This window comes from Scyliorhinus canicula, chromosome 17, assembly GCF_902713615.1.
Source record: "Scyliorhinus canicula chromosome 17, sScyCan1.1, whole genome shotgun sequence".
Classification (NCBI taxonomy): domain Eukaryota; kingdom Metazoa; phylum Chordata; class Chondrichthyes; order Carcharhiniformes; family Scyliorhinidae; genus Scyliorhinus; species Scyliorhinus canicula.
In genome coordinates, this window is record NC_052162.1 from 104,009,229 (window position 1) to 104,032,296 (window position 23,068).

The following is a 23,068-nucleotide window of genomic DNA, read 5'->3' on the forward strand; positions in this document are numbered from 1 at the left end:
CAATATGCTCTTCAACTTGTGTAGAACACATCATGATGGCGTAGATGGTATCAAATATGATGCTGCTGACAAATTGATCAACTTTTATTTCAAATGTGTTTATTTTCCAAATGTTGAGGCAATGCGGATGATATTTCCGCCCCGGAAGGAACGAGGACCTAGAAAGGTCGGTTGACTTCTGACGGAAATTTCCGGTCTCCGGGCGTGCGCCGCCGAAGAATCCTTCCCCAGGTATATTACCTGATTTTTTTTGGTACATAAGACACTCTGTGGACTATGAAAAGTGACTGTCAACGATTTTTGCAACGTGACATGGAAAGATTTCATGCTCGATGTCCGAGTTTTTTGCGAAGTTAAATTCTCATGATAGATTTCCCTACATAAGACCAACAGTTTGTAACCTTAGTAATTCAGGATTTACTCACCGAGTTCAATAAATAATTCCACGAATTATCGACACCTTGTTAAGAAAGAAGAGCTAACTTTTCAACATAACTGTTTGCTGCACATGGTCATTTAGATGGTTTGTTTCAGAAATACGTGTTTGTGACTGAGTATAATCAAGGTATTAATTTACATTCGGTTGCATTGTTGTTAATTGCAATGGTTAATCAGCATTTATTGGATCGCTGTTCCCACCAAATAGGCTGCACAAGGATCACGGATAACGCTTCTCCTTCCTCCAATCAAAGAAATTGATCTAAATCTTCTCCTTCTCTTCAAAATGAGTTCCTCTTAGTTTCACTATTGTAACTATAATTAAACGACACACTTTCCCCCTACCGTTTGCGGCCCAAATATTTGTTATCTCAAGTTAACGTATCATGTCCCACCCTGTAATATCAGTTCGCATGTCAGAATGTCGGGCTCCAGCTTTGGGAAGATGGAATTTACTCTTCTTGCTGGCAGCGCACGCCCTCCCGAGGATATACCAGCTGCGTTGGGTTCCTTCCATTGGAAAACCCATTGACAAGCAGCAGGAGTATAGAATCCTGCGTCCAGCAAAAGGCGAGAGAAACGCGCCTTGGGAACCGGAAAATCCAGCCGTTTATTATCTGAGGTAGATTTCCTTGGAGCAGAAAATATTCACGGAGGAGATAATAGGTGAATTTCAAAATAAGACCGTGGGGAATTATTCAATGTAACAGGTTAAAGAATAGGAAAACTAATTCAGAAACATTTTGAATGAAGAGTTGTCGCGCGATCTGAATCCATTGCATCAAGGAACTATGTTAAATTTGAAGTAAATGTTTTAGAAAGGTTCGGGATTTAGCTCATTTATTCTTATTTAAATATAATAGCCTTCTCAAGCTAAACTTAAAGGAATTAATCATGGCAGGAGAGCTCAAAGCCACAGTATGCTCCTCCTCTTCGGTGTGGATTGCCGGGAATTGGCAATCATTGCAGTACCACCGGCCAGCGTGCGCGCAGGAAGTATGTCCAGCTGCAGTTACTGGAAGCTCGGGGTTCAGATCAGGAACAGCAGCTGGGACAGTGTGATACATTGTGGCAAGCACGTTTTGAGAGGTTGTCACAGCACAGCTGAAGGGAGTTGAGGAAGGAAGGGAATGGCTGACCACCAGGCTGTCCAAGAGAAACAGTTCAGGAGTCCCCTGGGGTCCCGCTGGCAAATTGATATTCCACTTTGGAGGCTGGCTCCACTAGAGCGTGCAGCCAGAGACAAGCCTCTAGCACCACAAGCAGCCTGTCTGTAAAGGATGCGGGATGGGGGTGGGTGGGAGGGGAGAGGAAGAACAATAGTAAGAGGACATTCTTTAGTCAGGGGCACAGAAAGGGGCTACAATGAGCTATTGCCTTCCTAGTGCCAGGATACTGGCTGGCACTGAACGGCTGAAGCATCTTAAAGGATAACACCAATGACATAGGTAGAAAAAGGGATGATGTCTTGCTTTACGCACTGTGGGAGTTAGACAGGAGACTAAATATCAAGATCTCAGGTTGTAATCTCTGGATTACTCTCAGTGCACGTGGTGGCAAGGAAAATAGGGGAATAGTGCAGAGGAATGCGTGGCTTAAGTTAAGGCGTGGAATGGAATGAATGGCCCAATGATGGACCAAATTCTGGGGAGTCAAGCGGGCAGGTGATTGAGCTAGCGAACATCACATGGTAGAATTAAAGCTTGTTATGTTCAAAGGAATAGACATGTTGCAAAAAAATGTTTCCGTTTGTGGGAAAAGTGGATTTTAGTGTAACAAGGCAGGATCTGGCCAAGGAGACTTGTGGCGAATACCACAGAAGAGCAGTGCGAGGTATTCGAAAATGAAACGGGGAGCGTACAGACATAGAATGTTCCCTCCAGGCTGATGGAAAGGAGTAAGGAACCCAAAGAACCTTGGGTCATCAGGGATATTTAGGATACCATGATAAGGTAAAGAGAGGAATTTGACAAGTGCAAAGGGACCAAATCAGCGGAGGCATTAGTAGAGTACAGAAAATTCAGTATTAAGGTTAAAAAAGCAATTAGAAGAGCAAAGAGGGGATATGAAAAAGCTTGGCTGGTAAAGTGGGGAAAATCCCAAGATAATCTTTAAGTATGTCAATGGGAAAAGGATAACCAGGGAAAGAGTAGGGCCCATTAGGGACCAAGACGGCAAGCTGTGCGTGGAGTGGAGGTCATCGTTAGGGTGTTGAACAAATATTTCACATCTCTCTTCACCCAAATGAAGGAGACTATAACCGTGGAACTCAGGGAGACTGACTATGATGTAGTTCAGCAAGTTGACTTAGTTGTTGGAGATGTTAGGAGGCTTAAAAGTGGACTATTATGAGATCCATATAAATTGCGTCCTGCTGCTTTGTGAGGCGAGGGAGGAGATTGCATGGGCTCTGACCCAAATTTTTAATTTCTCCCTGACCACGGAGGAGTTTCCGGAGGATTGGAGAACAGCCAATGTGTTTCTCCTATTTATGAACGGTTGCAAAGAGAAACCAGAGAAGTATAGACCAGTGAGTCTCACGTCAGTGGTAGGGAAACTATTGGAAAACATTTCTGAGGGAGACAATCTATCTCCACTTCGAGATAAGCAGCATGACATTCTCAGACGGACGTCGTGCCTAACAATGTTCATTGAATTGGTTGAGGGTGTGACCAGGTGTGCAGATGAGGGGAGTGCAGTTAACATGTAGTTTACATGGATTTCAGCAAAGCCTTTGACAAGGTCGTACATGGGAGGGTTATAAAGATCACAACAACACATGCGAGACAGGATAATCTGATAAAGTGGAGTCAAAATTGATTTAGTTGTTGGAGACAGAGTGTAATGACAGCTTTAGTGATTGGAAGCCAGTGTCCAGGGTCATACCACAGCGATTTGTGCCAAGTTCCGTATTATTAGTAATTTATACAAACGTCATGGATGAATATTGGGTGGTGGCTCGGGGAGGGGGGGGGGGGGGGGGGGTCGTTGGTCGGGAGGGTGGTGTTTGGAGCAGTAAGTTTTCGAATAATACAACGATTGGACTGGTATTTAACAGTGAGGTTGGGTGCCTTGAGTTACAGGAAGATATAGACGGTATGGACAAATGGGCAGATAAGTGGCAGGCAGATGAAGTTAAACCGTGAAAATTGTGAGGTGTTACTCAATAGACGACACGACACTGCGAAGTTCCGAGGGACAACGGGACCTTGATTTGTTTGTCCATAGATCTCAGAAGGCGGGAGACAGTTGAAAAGGGTGGTGAAAAAGACACATGCAACACTTGCTTTTCTCAATTGAGACATACATTACAAAAACAGGTATGGAACTTTGGTGTGGCCACAGCCCGCGTACTGTGTGCAATTCAGGGCGCCACATGATAGGAAGGATATGATTGCTCTCGGGGGAGCGGGATTTTGACGAGATTCATCAGGATATTACCTGGGATGTTACATTTAAGTTATGAAGAAAGGTTGGATAGGTTTGGCTGTTTCCATTGGAGCATAGAAAACTGAGGAGTGAATTGATCCAGGTTCACAAGAGTATGATGGGCATGGACAGGATTGATAGAGAGCAGCTGTTCCCCTTTATAATGGGTCATTCACAAGGGGACAGGAGTTCAAGGTGACGGGAAGGTGGACGTTGGGGGAATGTGAGGAAATCCATTTGACCCAGAGAGTCGTAACGGTCTGGAATGCACTGCCTGAGAGGTTGGTAGAGGCGGGCTGACTCACATCCTTTAAAAAGTAAAAGGATGAGCACTTAGCTATGCGCCAAGGACTGAGAAATGGGAATAGGTAGTTCGGTCACGTATTTCTCATATGTCTGCGCAGACCTGTTTGGCCGAAGGGGCTCTTCTCCACTGCATTTTCTGTGATTCTGCGGTTGGGTGCAGATTTAAGGGTAAATTTGGAAAAGCAATTTAGATCAGTGCTTGATGCAGAAGTCCAGCTGGATAATAAGAAATATGAAAATAATGAGTCGTATCGGGGAGGTCTGACAAAAAGATGACATGGCAAGTGGAAGTAAGAAAATGGGATTTAGTTTTTCGTGATCAAATGCAAAGTCGATGTTAGTGCTACGAATTGTGCAGGAATGTCTAGGTGGGATTGCAATGTCGGAAACTTTGCAAACAATGTTCCCGGAGCTAGGTCTAGGATGGTGATAATGACCAATTAATATGTTCCTGGATAATGTAGAATGAGTGATCAGGATTGGATAGCTCTCCATTGATAACTATCATGCTTTACTTAGAAACAATGCCTGTAATTGTTTTCCATCCACCAGAACTGACCTCAGTTTGACATCCCACCCATAAGTTGGCGCTTGTGACAGTGCAATCCTCCGATCGCACCACACTGTATTTGTAGATTCTGATTACATTTCCCAAGCTCTAGAATGGGAGTTGAAGCCATGACATATGAGTCAAAGGTGTAAATCTTACTGATGAGCTGGAGTTGAGAAGCCTGGCCATGTTTTTCTCTGTATCCGCTTCTCTGATTCCATTCTGTTTGAAACTATGACTACAATTCTGTAGCCACCTGGGGTGGTCACTTCCCGATTCCAAAATGGATGCCCGCAACGAATCCAGGGAAAATTGGCCAGCCACAGGAAAACAAGCAGGTTTCCTGTGTGTTAAGAATTGCAGAACCCAGACAGAACCGAAACCAATAGCCATCTACATACTAATGAGCAATCCCAGGAACAATTAGAAACATTGAATCAATCGGGACCAAACCAGACTCCCCGGCGCCAGCGGGAACCAGGACAAAGGCAGGCCAACGGACACATAAGGCCCGCCCAACGATCAGGGAACAGCTCCAGTATTGGAGGAAATCGATAAAAAGGATTGGGACATGGTCCAATTGATTGGGACCAGGTCCGGGGTCCACCTACAAGGGCGCGAAAGCCCTGGGGACTATAAAGTCTAGTCCCCAAGTTCAGTTCGCTCTCTTGGCAGCTCTCAAGGAACACTTGACCTTGACTCTCAGCAAGGAGATACCTGCCTAGCAGCTGCACCAACCAAGTAAGTCTCCAGCCAACGTACGCTACGTGATAGACGCTCCTAGCTACTATTCCATACCAGCTTTGAAGCCAGCAGATTCAGACAGGACAAAGGCCATTGTTTCTCTGACCTGGTGGGCCATTCGAAAGCTAAGTATAGGCCTTTAGTAGCAGTGTTAGTTTAATAAGTAGAGTTTATGCATGAGTAGTGATTGACTGTGTGTATAATAAATGTGTTTTGGTTTGAAACTTATTAACTGGTGTACTGAGTTATTGATCAGCACTTTGCTTTAAACCTCGTGGTGGTATCAGAAAGATACCCGGCGACTCTCGAGCAAAGGTTATTAAAACAGAACAATTAAGTAAAAGCAACACTTAGCAACAATTCAGATTGAAGAATTGTCTCAATCAGTTATATTACAGAAACCTGTCACTGGGCCTCTCGTTCCCACTTCGCCTCTGTCTATTTGAAGATGACCCGAAATCTATCACTTGCTGGTTGCCCAAGTTCAATTTTGTACCTGCCGTTCCTCGTCCTTGATGCGGATAAAGACTCGACTCGTCAATTCAACAATGATTTTCGGCACTTGCCGTGTCTTTTAAGTTCTGCGACGAAATCAAATTCCTGTTCTAGCGATAATGTTCATACAGTGTTTCTCAGCATGCCGTCTCTCATATCACATATCACGTACAGCTGTGCCAGAACGATGCATTGCGGCTCGGAGCATAGTTACAATGATGCATGTTTTACTGGCCCTATCACATTAAAAGGAACAGCTGAAACTCTGCCTTTCCCCAGCGTGTTGCCTCAATCGTTACCACAAAATGCAAATTATTGTTCATTGTTAGTATTAACTTGTTTCGAGGCACCGAGAAACTATGGCCACGCCATTAATTGAGTTACAAGAATGGCATTTGAAAGTCATTCTATGGACCGGTAGCACAATTGTTTGCACAGTTGTTTCACAGCTCCTGGGTCCCAGGTTTGATTCCTGGCTTGACTCACTGGCTGTGAGGAGTCTGCACTTTCTCACCGTGTCTGCGTGGGTTTCCTCCGGGTGTTCTGGTTTCGTCCCACAGTCCAAACATGTGCAGGTTAGGTGGATTGGCCACACTAAATTAGGTTACGTGGGTTGCTAGGTTGCGGAATAGGTTGGAGTTGTGGGCTTACGTGGGGTGCTCATTCCAAGAGCCGGTGCAGACTCGATGGGCCGAATGACCTCCGTATGCACTGTAAATTCTATGATTCTATGATTCTATTCTATGTGGAAATCACTTGAGAGTCCACTGATATCTTGACGGCAGAAATGTCGCTCTCATGTTGATGTTAACTAAGTTGTTTTACACAAGACAAAGTTATTTTTTAATGAATGACTATCTCCTCACTGCCATGCTGAATTCCTTCAATTGCCCTTCTTTTTGCCAGTTTCCACCGGTGATAACCTCAGGCCCAGTGAGCACAAAACGTTTTCTCTGATTATAGGCTGTCCATTACTCACTGAACCTGTGCCGAACGGATGGGTTTTCACATCCGTAGAACATTTACAAATGTTGTAGCGAATTCGCCCTAACTAAAATTATTGATGACGTTTTCATCTCTAACTTTTGCCTCCATTTTTCAGCTAACCTTGTGGCAATTGTGACTCTGTCCCGCGGAGGGTGCGGCCTCTCCAGGTGTATCACTCGGTACCTGGTGTTTATGGCGGTTACGGATCTCTTGGTCATTATCACCGCCGTGATACTGAATAGAATAGGCGGCATCTACTTCAGAAATAGCTTGCTATCCACGACATTGGCATGTTCTGTCAGTACAGTACTTATTTATTCAGCTCGAGACTCTTCGGTCTGGTTAACGGTCGCGTTCACGTTCGATCGATATGTGGCCATCTGTTGTCAAAAGCTGAAACTAAAATACTGCACCCAGAAAACAGCGGCTGTGGTTATTGCAGTTGTCTCTGTCGTGAGCTGTTTGAAAAACATCCCCTTCGGCCTCACATATGAACCGTTGTACATCCTTAATAATGTGTCCTGGTACTGCAACCAAAAGCCTATATTTTACGCTTCACCCGGATGGACAGCATTTGACTGGTTTGACAGACTTTTAACCCCATGCCTCCCATTTTTTCTAATCATTCTCCTCAATCTTCTCACTGTCAGACATATTCTCGCGGCGAACAGAGCCCGGAGAAAACTCAGAGTCCACAACAATGCAGAGAATCAGCGTGATACAGAGATGGAGAGTCGAAAGAAATGCATCATTTTGCTCTTCTCAATATCTGGCAGTTTCATCCTCCTGTGGTTCACGTACGTTATCAATTTTCTTTATGTTCGAATAACCAAAACAAATTATTTCACTGGTTTCAATTTCAACAGCCCGAAGTTTATTCTTCAGGAAAGTGGAAATATGCTGCAACTCCTGAGTTGTTGCACGAACACGTGCATTTACACAGTGACTCAGGGGAAGTTCAGAAAGAGGTTATGCAGCACTGTGAAATCTCCACTGAAATTATTTACAAAATTCGTTCAAAGATGAAAGAAAAAGGCCAATCTCGTAAACGTTTCGTCTTATAAGCTTGCCGCTGAACTCCCTATAGTTGTCTCCACTATGTCTGTCCCGTTTTACCCCTTTTACAGTGATAATCTGGCCTTTGTTGATCACTGACTAGTCAGACATTATCGGTTCTGACTCACTTCGTGAAGTAAGTCATCTATATTGGTTGTTTTTTCACGGAATATCTTACTCCTTGAGATGGTGTGTCAGCCGTACAGTTGTGTCGCCAAAAGGCCTTAGCTCTCACTCGAGGCTGATAGTCAGTACATTTATATGTGAGTCCTATATTGCCAGCATTGTCTTTGAGTTCAGACCAAGGTTGGCCTCCATCATATTTGTACGTTAAATACACTATGAAAATATTTCGTAGTAAATAAAGGCGATTTTTCCATTGTCGTGGTCAATGCTTGTCCTGCAGCCAATATCACTAGAATTATAATTTCGTTGTTTGATTGATGCTAAAAACTCTGGGGAATGTAACTCACATCAAGACTCCTAATCTATATCAAGGATATGAGGATAATATCGGGACATCCTTATGTTACCGAGACGAATGCAGCTCTAACAGCATTCAATGTGCCTAACAACACCCTTTTCAAGGCATCCGATGTGATCTGCATTCCATTCACCATCTTCAATATTTACTCCCTCAACTACCATTAAAGGCAATATATACCATCCATAAGATGCAATGTGACAACTTACACAGTCTTCCTTGAGAACATCTGAAGTATCCATAACATGTACAGCCTGGCATGACGAGGAAACAAGATGAAGGGTAACATCACGACCAGTACGTTCACCTCCACCTAGGCAACATTGTGACTTGGAGAGATACCGCTATTCCTTCAGTGTCACTTGGTTTAAACATGCATTTCCTTCTGAATAGCACGGTGAGCATTATGTAAGTCAGATAGACGCATCTGTTCATGAACACGTTTTTCCATCGTTTCATCAAGGACAATTAGGTAGACGCAAGTAGGTCTTACATGGTCAGAGATTCTTTCATCTCCAGAAAGGAAGAATATGTGAATCCTCTTACGAACATTAGTTGTTCGGCTTCCTAATCCTTTACCAGAATGGGAAAACAAACGGAAACTGCGCAACCTGGTCTCAGAGCAATGTTACGATTTTAGCCTAAAATAATGTTGATGCATATTTTCTGTACTCCATTCAACTTCGCCAATGTTCATCTCCATTGCTCAGCTATAAAAAAATCAGGACAAATGGGGCGAGGGTGGCGACTGGGGGAGGGTCGCCCTCCTTGGGCTCAGAAGGTCTCTTCCAGTGTGCCCCTCGCGAGATGGACCTCGCGGTGGGCGAAGATGGTAACTCTTTGAGGGGGTGTTACCTCCTTGGCCCATTGCAAGCTCTACCACGCATGGGCTACGCTGCTTGAGACCACTCGTGATCTGCTCCCACGTGATTCCCGGCGAGGCGGACCTGGAGAATCACAGAGGGCCGGAGCATGGGGTGCCGGGGCTGATACATGAATGCAATGGGTAATTAAGACCTATTTGCGTTAATTTATACACCCCACCTGCGCGCGGTCATGGATCTCGGTCACCCCGCGGTGACCAATCTATTTGGCGCCAATCCTTAGGACGTCCGTGTCAGTAAGGACCAGTTCCGTGGTTTCCATTGTCCTTCAGTCATTCCCAATTTCATTTGGAAGACTCCGATTGGAAAACAACTTACCACTCTATCGGATAGTTCATTGCAAACACAGCCAACAGATTTCAACAACGGGCTTATCCTTATGCCACCGTTGGCCTTTTTGTCAAATGCCTTGAAGGTCAAACGATGAGTGATGCCAATTGTGGCTAATTGCTTTCTTTGGAACTGAATGACGGTTTAGAGCAGCAAACAGTAGGGATCAGTAGCTTTCAGTTGGTGTCTTTGATATGCATTAATAAAGAACAAAGAAAATTACAGCACAGGAACAGGCCCTTCGGCCCTCCCAGACTGAGCCGTTCCAGATCCTTTATCTAAACCTGTTGCCTATTTTTCGAGTTCTACTTCTCTCTGTTCCCCACCCGTTCATATATCTGTCCAGATGCATCTTAAATGATGCTATCGTACTCGCCTCTACCACCTCCGCTGGCAAAGCATTTCAGGCACCCACCACCCTCTGCGTAAAAAACTTTCCACGCACATCTCCCTTAAACTTTTCCCCTCTCACCTTGAAATCGTGACCCCTTTCAATTGACACCCCCACTCTTGGAGAAAGTCCATACCTCTCATAATTTTGCAGACCTCAATCAGGTCTCCCCTCAACCTCTGTCTTTCCAATGAAAACAATACTAATCTACTCAACCTTTCTTCATTGCTAGCACCCTCCATACCAGGCAACATCCTGGTAAACCTCCTCTGCACCTTCTCTAAAGCATCCACATCCTTCTGGTAATGTGGCGACCAGAACTGCACACAGTATTCCAAATGTGGCCTAACCAAAGTCCGATACAACTGTAACATGACCTGCCGACTCTTGTACTCAATACCCCGTCCAATGAAGGCAAGCATGCTGTATGCCTTCTTGGCCACTCTATCTTTTTTTTGGAATTTTTTAATTTAACACAAATTTGTAACATTTACAGAGAGAAATATGGCCCTGTGCAAACATAGTGAAAACGAACAGTGGGAAAGAATAAGCATGTTAATAAGGCACTTCCCCTGCCAGCTCTGTTTTCCCATGCCACACTTGTTCAACTAAACTAACGTGTCCCTAACCCTCTTCACCCCCCCCCCCCCCCACCCCGGCCTACCCCGCCCCCCTGCCAGGTCAGCCCTGCGCTTGGCACTAGCCCACCCCGCCCCACCTCCGATTCTCCCTGGTGCCCCCTGACCTACGCTAGTTACGCTGACCCCTCCTCTTGGCGCCTGCCTGTCTCCCGTCAGAGCGCTCGGGCCCTGCCCCCACACACCAGGGACCAATTAACCTAATTGTATCCCACCGTGCCCTTTCAAGTCCCTTAACCAGCCCCGAGCCCACCCCCTATCAGAGGCCCCGATCTCCCGCCAAAAGGTACCAAGTGCAGGGCACCCTTTGCAGTCCCCCCAAAACACCCTAAACAGTGCGCCCTCCAGCCCCCACTCTCTATCCAGGCTGAAAACAATCTTGAATAAAACATTACAGTACAGGATAAATTACCAAACCGTCGCCACACAATAGCTCTGAGAGCCCAGAGTCCTTTAGTTCAAGTCCAGCTTCTTCTTTTAAGAAAAGTCCACACCTAATCAGAGCAAATTAGGTTAACAGACCGCCGCCACTGTACAGCACTGAAAGAACTAAGTGCCCATTAGTTCAAGTCCAGTTTATTATCTTTAATAAAAGTCCAAACCTGTTCTGGTGTCTTAAAATAGTAGTGGAGTTCCTCAAACATAATCCAAATCTTTGCAGGATTCAGCATTCCAAACCTCCTCTCCTTTTTGTAGAGGGCTGCCTTTAACTTGATGAATCCTGCACGCCTCTTGTCCAGCTCCATTCCCAGGTCCTGGTAAATGCGGACCTCGCAGTTCTCCCATCTGCTGCTCCTCTCCGCCTTGGCCCATCGCAGCACACATTCCCTGTCAGCAAGCTGGTGAAAGCGGACCACCAAGGCCCTCGGTCGGTCGCCCATCCTGGGCTTCCCTGCGGGAACTCATAATCCCTTCTCTATGTGCGCCATCCAACTCCAGGGGTTGAGGGAAGGCCTCCGGTCCCATCAGCGCCTCAAGCACACCCGTCACGTATGCACCCACATCCGACCCCTCGCAGCCCTCGGGGAGGCCAATGATCCTTAAATTCTGCCTCCTGGCTCTGTTCCACAGCTCTTCAAGCTGCTCCTGCAATCTCCTCTGTCGGGTGATCAGCTCCTCCACTTCGTGATCCAGCTCCATTACCGTGCCCCCTTGGCTGGCGAGCTTTGCATCAACCTCCCTGAGTGCCTTCCCTTGGATCGCCTGTGTCTCGACCATTCGGTCCATCACCGCTCTCATCGGGCCCAGCGTGTCCCTCCTCAGCTCAGCGAAGCAGTTCTTGAAGAACTCCATCTGTTGCTCCCTTGGCCAGTGAGCCTCAGCTGCCGTCCTCCATGCTTGGCCGCCCGGTCTGGGGCCCCCGCTGCTCCCGCTTCGATCCTCGCTGCTCCACTCGACCACTTCTGGTCCAGCTGCCCATACCCGGGAAAGGAAGCCTCTTCCCTATCGTCTCCTCCACCGATTCAGGCTGCCAGGTCCCAAACAAGTCCGTTGATAAAGGTCCGTTTGCCCATCGCGGGCGGGACCGATCCGACCTGCGACCTGTCTCCTCGAGGGCGCCACCGGAAGCCCTTGACCACTCTATCGACCTGCGTTGCCACCTTCAGGTTACAATGAACCTGAACTCCCAGATCTCTCTGTACATCAATTTTCCCCAGCACTCTTCAATTGACCATTTAGTCTGCTCTTGAGTTAGATCTTCCAAAATGCATCACCTCGCATTTGCCTGGATTGAACTCCATCTGCTATTTCTCTGCCCAACTCTCCAATCTATCTATATTTTGCTGTATACTCTGACAGTCCGCCTCGCTATCTGCAACTCCACGAATCTTAGTATCATCTGCAAACTTGCTCATTAGACCAATTATACCTTCGTCCAGATCCTTTATGTATATCACAAACAACAGTGGTCCGAGCACGGATCCCTGTGGAACACCACTGTCACCTTTCTCCATTTTGAGACAATCCCTTCCACCACTACTCTCTGTCTCCTGTTGCCCAGCCAGTTCTTTATCCATCCAGCTAATACAACCTGAACCCCATACAACTTCACTTTTTCCATCAACCTGCCATGGGAAACTTTATCAAATGGTTTACTGAAGTCCATGTATGTGACATCAACAGCCCTTCCCTCATCAATTAACTTTGTCACTTCCTCAAATAATTCGATTAGGTTTGTAAGACATGACCTTCCCTGCACAAAACCATGCTGCCTATCAGTGATAAGTCTATTTTCTTCCAAATATGAATAGACCCTATCACTCAGTATCTTATCCAACAGTTTGCCTACCACTGACGTCAAACTCACAAGTCTATAATTCCCTGGATTATCCCTGCTACCCTTCCTAAACAAAGGGACAACATTAGCAATTCTCCAGTCCTCCGGGACCTCACCCGTGCTCAAGGATGCTGCAAAGATGTATGTTAAGGTCCCAGCTATTACGTCCCTCGCTTCCCTCAGTAACCTGGGATAGATCCCATTCGTTCCTGGGGACTTGTCCACCTTAATGCCTTTTAGAATACCCAAAACCTCCCCCTTCCTTATGCCGACATGACCTAGAGTATTTAAACATCCATCCCTAGCCTCAATATCCATCATGTCCCTCTCCTTGGTGAATACCAATGCAAAGTACTCATTAAGAAGCTCACTCATTTCCTCTGACTCCACGCATAAATTCCCTCTTTTGTCTTTGAGTGGGCCAATCCTTTCTCTAGTTACCCTCTTGCTCCTTATATACGAATAAAAGGCTTTGGGATTTTCCTTAACCCTGTTAGCCAAAGATATTTCATGACCCCTTTGAGCCCTCTTTATTGCGCGTTTAAGATTTGTCCTAATTTCCCGATATTCCTCCAAAGCTTCATCAGTTTTGAGTCGCCTCGATCTTATGTATGCTTCCTTTTTCATTTTAGCTAGTCTCACAATTCCACCCGTCATCCATGGTTCCCTAATCTTGCCATTTCTATCTCTCACTTTCACAGGAACATGTCTGTCCTGCACTCTAATCAACCTTTCCTTAAAGGACTCCCACATTTCCAATGTGGATTTACCCTTAAATTGGGAGCAGCTGCTCCCAATCCACATTCCCGAGCTCTTGCCGAATTTTGTTATAGTTGGCTTTTCCCCAATTTAGCACTCTTCCTTTAGGACCACTCTCGTCGTTGTCCATGAGTATTCTAAAACTTATGGAATTGTGATCGCTATTCCCAAAGTAATCGCCGCCTGAAACGTCAACTACCTGGCCGTGATCATTCAGCAATACCAGGTCCAGTATGGCCCCTTCCCGAGTTGGACTATTTACATACTGCTCTAAAAAACTCTCCTGGATGCTCCTTACAAATTCTGCTCCATCTACGCTTCCAATACTACATGAGTCCTATTCAATGTTGGGGAAGTTAACATCTCCCATCACAAACACCCTATTGCTCCTACATTGTTCTATAATCTGTCCACATATTTGTACCTCTACTTCACGCTCGCTTTTGGGATGCCTATAGTAATGTTACTGCACCCTTCCTATTTCTTAGCTCTATCCATATTGCCTCAGTGCTCGAATCCTTCATTGTGCCCTCCTTAATCACAGCTGTAATATCATCTCTGACCAGTAATGCATCTCCTCCACACCTTTTACCTCCCCTCTATCCCTCCTGAACCATCTATACCCTGTGATATTTAGTTGCCAGTCTTGCCCATCCCTCAAACAAGTCTCAGAAATACCAATAACATCATATTCCCAGGTACTAATCCAAGCCCTAAATTCATCTGCCTTACTTGCTGCACTTCTCGGAATAAAACAAATGCACCTCAGACAACCTGTCCCTTTGCGATCATCATCTTTTCTCTGTCTACTCTTCCCCTTAGTCACATTGAGTTTATGATCCAGTACCTTACTGGCGTTAGTTGCTGCTTCTTTACTGACCTCTAACTTCCTAATCTGGTTCCCATCCTCCTACCACATTAGTTTAAAACCTCCCCAACAGTGTTAGCAAAAGCACCCCCGAGGAATGATGTACATGTCGGGGTGTGGGTCAACATTTCGATATTTGCATTCATCTGGAAGAAAGTAAATGTGTAGGAACCGTGAGGGAAATACTAATATATATCGAGATGACGAAACGCGATGGAATTATTGGTGAGCTCAGGGGGATAAACTTTAACTAAGCATTGTTACATTGTTGAATGATGAATGAGGAAACATAATACTGTTCGGAGCCACTGGCATAGTGAGTGGTCAATTCCAGCCCCACAGAGATTTTTGTTTCGAGTCTGTAATGGTTATCACTGTAGATTCATTGAGGTCTTTACAGTTTCAGAAATACAGCGACATTTTTGCAGAAGAAAGAACAAAGAACAAAGTAAATTACAGCACAAGAACAGGCCCTTCGGCCCTCCCAGCCTGCGCCGATCCAGATCCTTTATGTAAGCCTGTTGCCTATTTTCCAAGGATCTACTTCTATCTGTTCCCCGCCCGTTCATATACCTATCCAGATGCATCTTAAATGATGCTATTGTGCCCGCCTCTACCACCTCCACAGGCAAAGCATTCCAGGCACCCAAGAGCAAGAGGGAAATCAAGTCTTTCCTGTGAAAATCCCGGACTTCAGCTGCTTCCACATGCTCTCTGAAAATCATCCCACTCAGGTAGGTTCCAATGGCTGCCTCTTAACGGGAGAATGTGACGGTTTGGCCAATTCATCAGTCACCAGCCTGGTCATCGAACCTCGTCCAACCCACCTCTCTGATGCCGAAAGTCTGATTTCTGCTGTTGAAAACAAGCATAGCGTTCTCTTTTGTAAATTATAAATTAGTTTCACTCCCTGCTCGTCTTAAAGGTAAATCCCCATTAAGCTTCCAAACATCAAAATTATAACAGCAAAAATAAGAAAGGGAGTTAACAGGAAGGGCCCTTACAATTCATTGTATGGGGAACATATATGAACTTAAATAAAGAGTAGGTTTTGGAACGGGTATGAAAGACAATTAAGAATGATTCAGTCGGTGGTGTATTAAAATCTCGTGGCTGTACATAGAACATAGAACAGTACAGCACAGAACAGGCACTTCGGCCCTCGATGTTGTGCCGAGCAATGATCACCTTACTCAAACCCACGTATCCACCCTATACCCGTAACCCAACATCCCCCCCCCCCCAACAACCTTACTTTTTTAGGACACTACGGGCAATTTAGCATGGCCAATCCACCTAACCCGCACATCTTTGGACTGTGGGAGGAATCCAGAGCACCCGGAGGAAACCCACGCACACACGGGGAGGACGTGCAGACTCCGCACAGACAGTGACCCAGCCTGGAATCGAACCTGGGACCCTGGAGCTGTGAAGCATTTATGCTAACCACCATGCTACCGTGCTGCCCCTGGATGATTAAATCGGTCTCTTTCTAGCAGAAAAGGCGGAATACATTAAATGGAGTTTTTGTTGTAAAATTATGGTTCTTCAAATCAACAGTTCTATTTGTTTTCAAAGGATGAAGGCTTTGCTTGCCACGAGAACAATTGTTGCTCATTACTAGTTGGCCTTCTTAAACCACTTCAGCCCATGTGTTGTATGTACATCCACAGTTCTATGAGGGACGGAATTCTAGAATTTCTCCTCAACACCTTTAATGGAACGGCGTCCTCGTTCCAAGTCAGGATCGTGTGATGATTGGTGGACGAACTTTGAAATCATGATCTTCTGGTGCATTTGCTGTGCCTATCATTTCAGCTGGATGTCGCCAGTCTGGAAGCTGCTGTAGAATTAGCCTTGGTGTGTTGCTGCAGGGAGTCTTAAATATGATATAGTCAGCTCCCATTGTGCGCTGGAAATTATTTCTTAATGTGGTGCATTTATTGCCAATCTAGCCGCACCATTTGGTTAGGATTGTGTCCATATTCCTGAATGCTGCTGGAGCTGATCTAATCAAGGCAAGTGGAGAGTGTTCTATCGCACTCGCCACTTGTGCTTTGTAGATGGTGTAGATACTATGTTTTCTGGTCGCGATATTAGTTATTTGCTGCAGGGTGGCCAGCCTGTTACCTGCCCTTGTAGCCAAATTATTTATCTGGCTGGTCCACTTAAATTTCTGGTCAGTGGAAACGGCCACGGTATTAATAATGAACATTCAGCGATGGTAATGCCAGTGAATGAGAAAAATGGATCATTCAGTTTCTCCATTCTCGTAGATGGTAAATGCTTACCTGGACGAGTAATTCCCAGGTACAAACCCATGGCGAAAAGTTATAATAATATTTATTAGTGTCAGAATTGGACTTGCATTGACACTGTAATTCAGTCACTGTGGAAATCCCCTAGTCGCCACACTCCGGTGACTGTGCGGATACACAGAGAGAATTTACAACGTCCAATTCACCTAACATGCACGTCAGTTGGGACTTCTGGGAGGAAACCGGAGAACATGGAGGAAACCCAAGTAGACACGGGGAGAATGTGCAGACTCCACACAGACAGTGACCCAAGCCGGTAATCGAACCCATCTAACCACTGTGCTGCAGTTCCGCCCATCTGTTCTGCTTCTATCTGCTTCTTGCTGCGAATACTTCAGACTGCTTCACTCCCGAATGAATCGATAATAGAGCTGAACTTTGTGAAATCATCAGTGTACACCTCGACTTCTATTTAAAAAAAATATTTTTAGTGGTTTAGTAATAATTTACAATAATATATGTTCTGTACAATACAAATTGCGCTAATATAGTTATACAGTCAAACAAAGAGAGGAAAATAATAAAAAAAACACAAACTATTCTACAAACTTAATGTGTACAACAACGAGGAAATTAAAAGTTACTAGGGAAATAAATGATGTGGGCCAGACGGATAGTTTTGTCTCTCCGAGACAGAACCAATGTACAGGTATGGGGGCGGCGGGAGGAAGGGCGGTGCTGTTTGAGAGTCCCAGGAGGTCGGCTGTCATCGCCTTACAGTTTCACTTCCTACCTGGCTGCCTCCAGGTAAAGGTACCAGGTGTCGGTAGGCGAGGTTTGTTGATGCCGCGGTGGTCGCCTCCGAGTGTGCCATCGCGCTTTGTCTCTTCCGGTCCTCCTTTCCAGCTTGTCCTGTGTTTCTCTTGGCTTCCTGCATCCACGCCCTCCCCCTCCCCCCCCCCCCCCCCACACACACACACACACTCCAATCTCTCCCCTCCCCCCTCTTCGTTTTCTTCCGAGGTAAGTTTCATTCATCTTCCATGTGGGCCAGGAGGCTCCGGACATACATGAGCAGGACATCAGCGTAGAGTGAGACGCTCAGTGCTCTGTTACTATTTGAATGCCTATCTACCCCTTCGCTGATCTGAGAGTGATAGCCAGCGGCTAGATTACGAGGCCGAATAACAACGGGGAAAAAGAGCATCCCTGCCTCGTGCCTCTGTGCAGCTGGAAAAGTTCAGAGCTTGTGGTGTTCACCACGAGGTGAACACTGGCCCAAACGCAAACCGTTCCAGCACCTCTATGAGGTGCATGCATTCGATACTGTCAAAGACCTTCTTTGCCCCCAGGGAGATTATCACTTCTGGTGTGTGTTCCACGGGTGAGGTCATGATCAGCAGATGTCAGAAGTTCGCTGTTTTCTGCCCTTGATCAAGCCTGCCTGGTCCTCCGCGATTACATCCAGCAGGCAACTGTCCAGTCACATCGCCTGGAACTTCGCCATGGCTTTGGCGTCCACGTTTAGGAGGGAGAGGGGTTTGTCTGACTCCCACTCCATGCAGTCATTATTTTTTCAAGTGATCAATGATATCGAGGCTTTTGAGAGCGTGGGTAGCAGTTCCCTGTTGACATCGAATCATTGAACCGGTCGATCCGGAATCAGTGCTGACTAAAATTCATTCAGAGAAGTCCACTGGGAATCCGAATGGACCAGATGCCTTCCCCGCATGGAGTTAATACTCCCAATGACAACCCGGAGTTGTAATGGCACATCGAGCACGGTAGGGGAGCACGGTAGCATGGTGGTTAGCATAAATGCTTCACAGCTCCAGGGTCCCAGGTTCGATTCCCGGCTGGGTCACTGTCTGTGTGGAGTCTGCACGTCCTCCCCGTGTGTGCGTGGGTTTCCTCCGGGTGCTCCGGTTTCCTCCCACAGTCTAAAGATGTGCGGGTTAGGTGGATTGGCCATGCTAAATTGCCCGTAGTGTCCTAATAGTAAGGTTAAGGGGGGGAGTTGTTGGGTTACGGGTATAGGTTGGATACGTGGGTTTGAGTAGGGTGATCATTGCTTGGCACAACATCGAGGGCCGAAGGGCCTGTTCTGTGCTGTACTGTTCTATGTTCTATCGAGGCTGTGCCTCTCTTCCTGACCCACGACTGACATGCCAAACCCGCCCAGGAACTGTTTCATCATCGTGTCCCGATACCTGTATCATGACGCTAACGTTCTGGGATCTCCCATCATTGAGCAGTGGGTTATCAGAGAATCATATAATTTATAGTGCAGAAGGAGGCCATTCGGTCCATCGAGTGTGCACCGGCCCTTGGAAAGAGCACCCTACCCAAACCCATACCTCCACCCTATTCCCACGCCTCTACCCTATCCCGGTAACCCACCCACCCTTTTTTTTCAACACTAAGGGCAATTTAGCATTTTCAATCCACCTAACCTGCACATCTCTGGACTGTCCAACGCAGACACGGGGAGGACGTGCAGACTCCGCACAGACAGTGACCCAAGCCGGGAATCGTACCTGGGACCCTGGAGCTGTGAAGCAACTGTGCTAACTAATCCGATGAATCATTATTTAATTTCTAAGACGATTCATAACTGTATGGGGCAGGACTACAGAGCATGGATGTTGATCTGACACAAATGTGCGTGCTTGTGTCACTGACACAGGCGATCATCAATCACAGAAGATGGCTGCGACTGTCCCTGGTACAGAATGTTTTTTTAAAAAAATATAATTTTTATTGAAAAATGTTGTATTTATACAACAACATCGAAACATAATAGAATACCAACAATAACAATAATAATAGCAATCATAAACATTCGCCCCTCCTCAATGTACAACACAACATATTAACAACAACTTCAATTAACACAATGTTAAGTTACATAACCATAGAAAAAAAATAGAAACTACAATAAGGAACCTTACCCCCCCCCCCCCCCCCCCCGCCCGCCCCGGGTTGCTGCTGCTATTGACCAAGATACCTATCTTTGAGCCAGGAAGTCCAGATAAGGCTGCCACCGTTTATAGAACCCTTGTATTGATCCTCCCAGGGCAAATGTGACTCACTCCAATTTTATAAATCCCGCCATGTCACTGATCCAGGCCTCCACATTTGGGGGCCTCGCATCTTTCCACTGCATCAAGATCCTCTGCCGGTCTACTAGGGACGCAAAGGCCAGGACACCGGCCTCTTTCACCTCCTGCACTCCTGGCTCCACCGCAACTCCAAAAATCGCGAGTCCCCACCCTGGTTTGACCCTGGATCCAACCACCCTCGACACCGCCCCCGCCACCCCCTTCCAGAATTCTTCCAGTGCCTGGTATGCCCAGAACATATGGGCATGATTCGCTGGACTCCCCGAACACCTGGTGCACCTGTCCTCAACACCAAAGAACCTACTCATCCTAGTCCCGGACATGTGGGCCCGGTGCAGCACCTTGAATTGGATGAGACTAAGCCTCGCACACGAAGAGGAAGAGTTGACTCTCTCCAAGGCATCCGCCCAAGTCCCGTCCTCTATCTGCTCCCCAAGTTCCCCCTCCCATCTAGCCTTCTGCTCCTCCACTGACGACTCCTCCACCTCCTGCATTACCTTATAAATGTCAGACACCTTCTCCTCTCCGACCCACACCCCCGAAAGCACTCTGTCCATTGCCCCCCGCGAGTGCAGCAAAGGGAACTCCTCTACCTGTCGCCTAGCAAACGCATTTACCTGCAAGTATCTGAACATGTTCCCTTGGGGGAGCCCAAATTTATCTTCCAGTTCCCCCAGGCCCGCAAACCTCCCGCCAATAAACAGGTCCTTCAATTTACTGATGCCCACACTTTGCCTCCCCTTAAATCCCCCATCAGTGTTCCCCGAGATGAACCGATCATTTCCACCTAATGGAGCCTGCATCGAGCACCCTGTTTCCCCCCATGCCGTCTCCACTGTCCCCAGATTCTTAGGGTCGCCGCCACCACCGGGCTCGTGGTATACCTCTTAGGAGAGAGCGGCAACGGTGCCGTTGCCAAGGCACCCAGGCTCGTACCTCTACATGACGCCATCTCCATTCTTTTCCACGCCGCCCCTCCCCCCTCCATCACCCATTTACGCACCATTGACACATTGGCCGCCCAATAGTACCTCAAAAGGTTGGGCAGCGCCAGCCCGTCTCTATCCCTCCCTCGCTCCAGGAAAACCCTCTTCACTCTCGGAGTCCCATGTGCCCACACAAAGCTCAAAATACTGCTAGTCACCCTCCTAAAGAAGGCCCTGGGGATGAATCTGGGCAGGCACTGAAAGAGGAACAAGAACCTCGGAAGCACCGTCATTTTGACGGACTGCACCCTCCCCGCAAACGACAATGGCACCTCTTGAACTCCTCCTCCACCTGATCCACAAGCCTGGTGAAATTATGCTTGTGAAGAGTCCCCCAGTCCCCCAGTCCATGGCCACCTGCACCCCCAGGTACCTAAAAATCTCCCCTGCCCTCCTAAGCGGGAGCCTACCAATTCCTTCCTCCTGGTCTCCAGGGTGCACCACAAACACCTCACTCTTGCCTAGATTTAGTTTATAGCCTGGAAAGGTCACAAACTCAGCTAGCAGCTCCATCACCCCCGGCATCCCTCCCACCGGGTCCGCCACATACAGTAACAGGTCATCAGCATACAACGACACCCTATGTTCCTGCCCACCTCGCACCAAATCTCTCCACCTCTCTGAATCCCTCAACGACATCGCCAACAGCTCGATTGCCAATGCAAACAACAAGGGGGACAGGGGGCAACCATGCCTGGTACCTCGGTAAAGCCGGAAGTACTCCGACCTCCTCCCATTCGTGGCCACACACGCCATCGGGGCCTCATATAGCAGCCTCACCCATCTACTAAACCCTTCACCAAATCCAAACCTCCCCAACACCTCCCATAGGTACCCCCACTCACTCTATCGAAGGCCTACTCCGCATCCAGCGCCACCAGTATCTCAACCTCCCCCTCAATCGCCGGCATCATGATGACATTCAACAATCTCTGCACATTCATGTTCAGCTGCCTTCCCTTCACAAAATCTGTCTGATCCTCGTGTACAACCCCTGGCACACAGTCCTCTATCCTGGTGGCCAGGAGTTTTGCCAGCACCTTGGCATCCACATTAAGGAGAGATATGGGCCTGTATGAACCACACTGCTGGGGGTCCTTGTCCCTCTTTAAGATTAACAAAATCAGCGCCCGCGACATCGTCGGGGGCAAAGTCCCCCTTTCCCACGCTTTTTTAAATGCCCGCACCAGCAAGGGGCCCACTAGGTCCACAAACTTTTTATAAAATTCCACCGGGAACCTATCCGGCCCCGGCGCCTTCCCTGACTGCATCTGCCCGATCCCCTTAACTAGCTCCTCCAGCTCAATCGGCGCCCCCAACCCCTCCACCTGCTCCTCCTGCACCTTCGGGAAAGATAGCCCATCGAGAAACAACTCCATTCCCCTCCTGTCCACCATTGGCTCCGACCGGTACAGTTCCCCGTAAACGTCCTTGAAGACTTCATTTGCCTCTACCCCCTTTCGCACCACATTCCCACTCTTGTCTCTCACTGCAGCAATTTCCTTAGCCGCATCCCGCTTGCGGAGTTGATGAGCCAGCATCCTACTCGCCTTTTCACCATGTTCATACACTGCCCCTTGTGCCTTCCTCCACTGTGCCTCCGCCTTTCTATTGGTCAGCAAATCAAATTTAGCCTGTAGGCTGCGCCTCTCCCCCAACAGTCTGTCCTCTGGTGCCTCCGCGTACCTCCTATCTACCTCCAGCATCTTCCCCACCAGTCTATCCCTCTCACTCCTCTCGCTCCTCTCCCTGTGTGCCCGGATGGATATCAGCTCCCCATGAATCACTGCCTTCAGAGCTTCCCAGACCATCCCCACCTGGACCTCCCACGTATCATTCACCTCGAGGTACCCCTCAGTACTTGCCCAGACCCTCCTACACACCTCCTCCTCCGCCAACAACCCCACATCCAACCGCCACAATGGGCGCTGGTCCCGTACCTCCCCCATCTCCAACTCCATCCAATGCGGAGCATGGTTGGAGATTGCAATGGCCGAATATTTGGCCTCCACCACTCACGGAATCAGTCCCCTACTCACCACGAAGAAGTCTATCCAAGAATAAA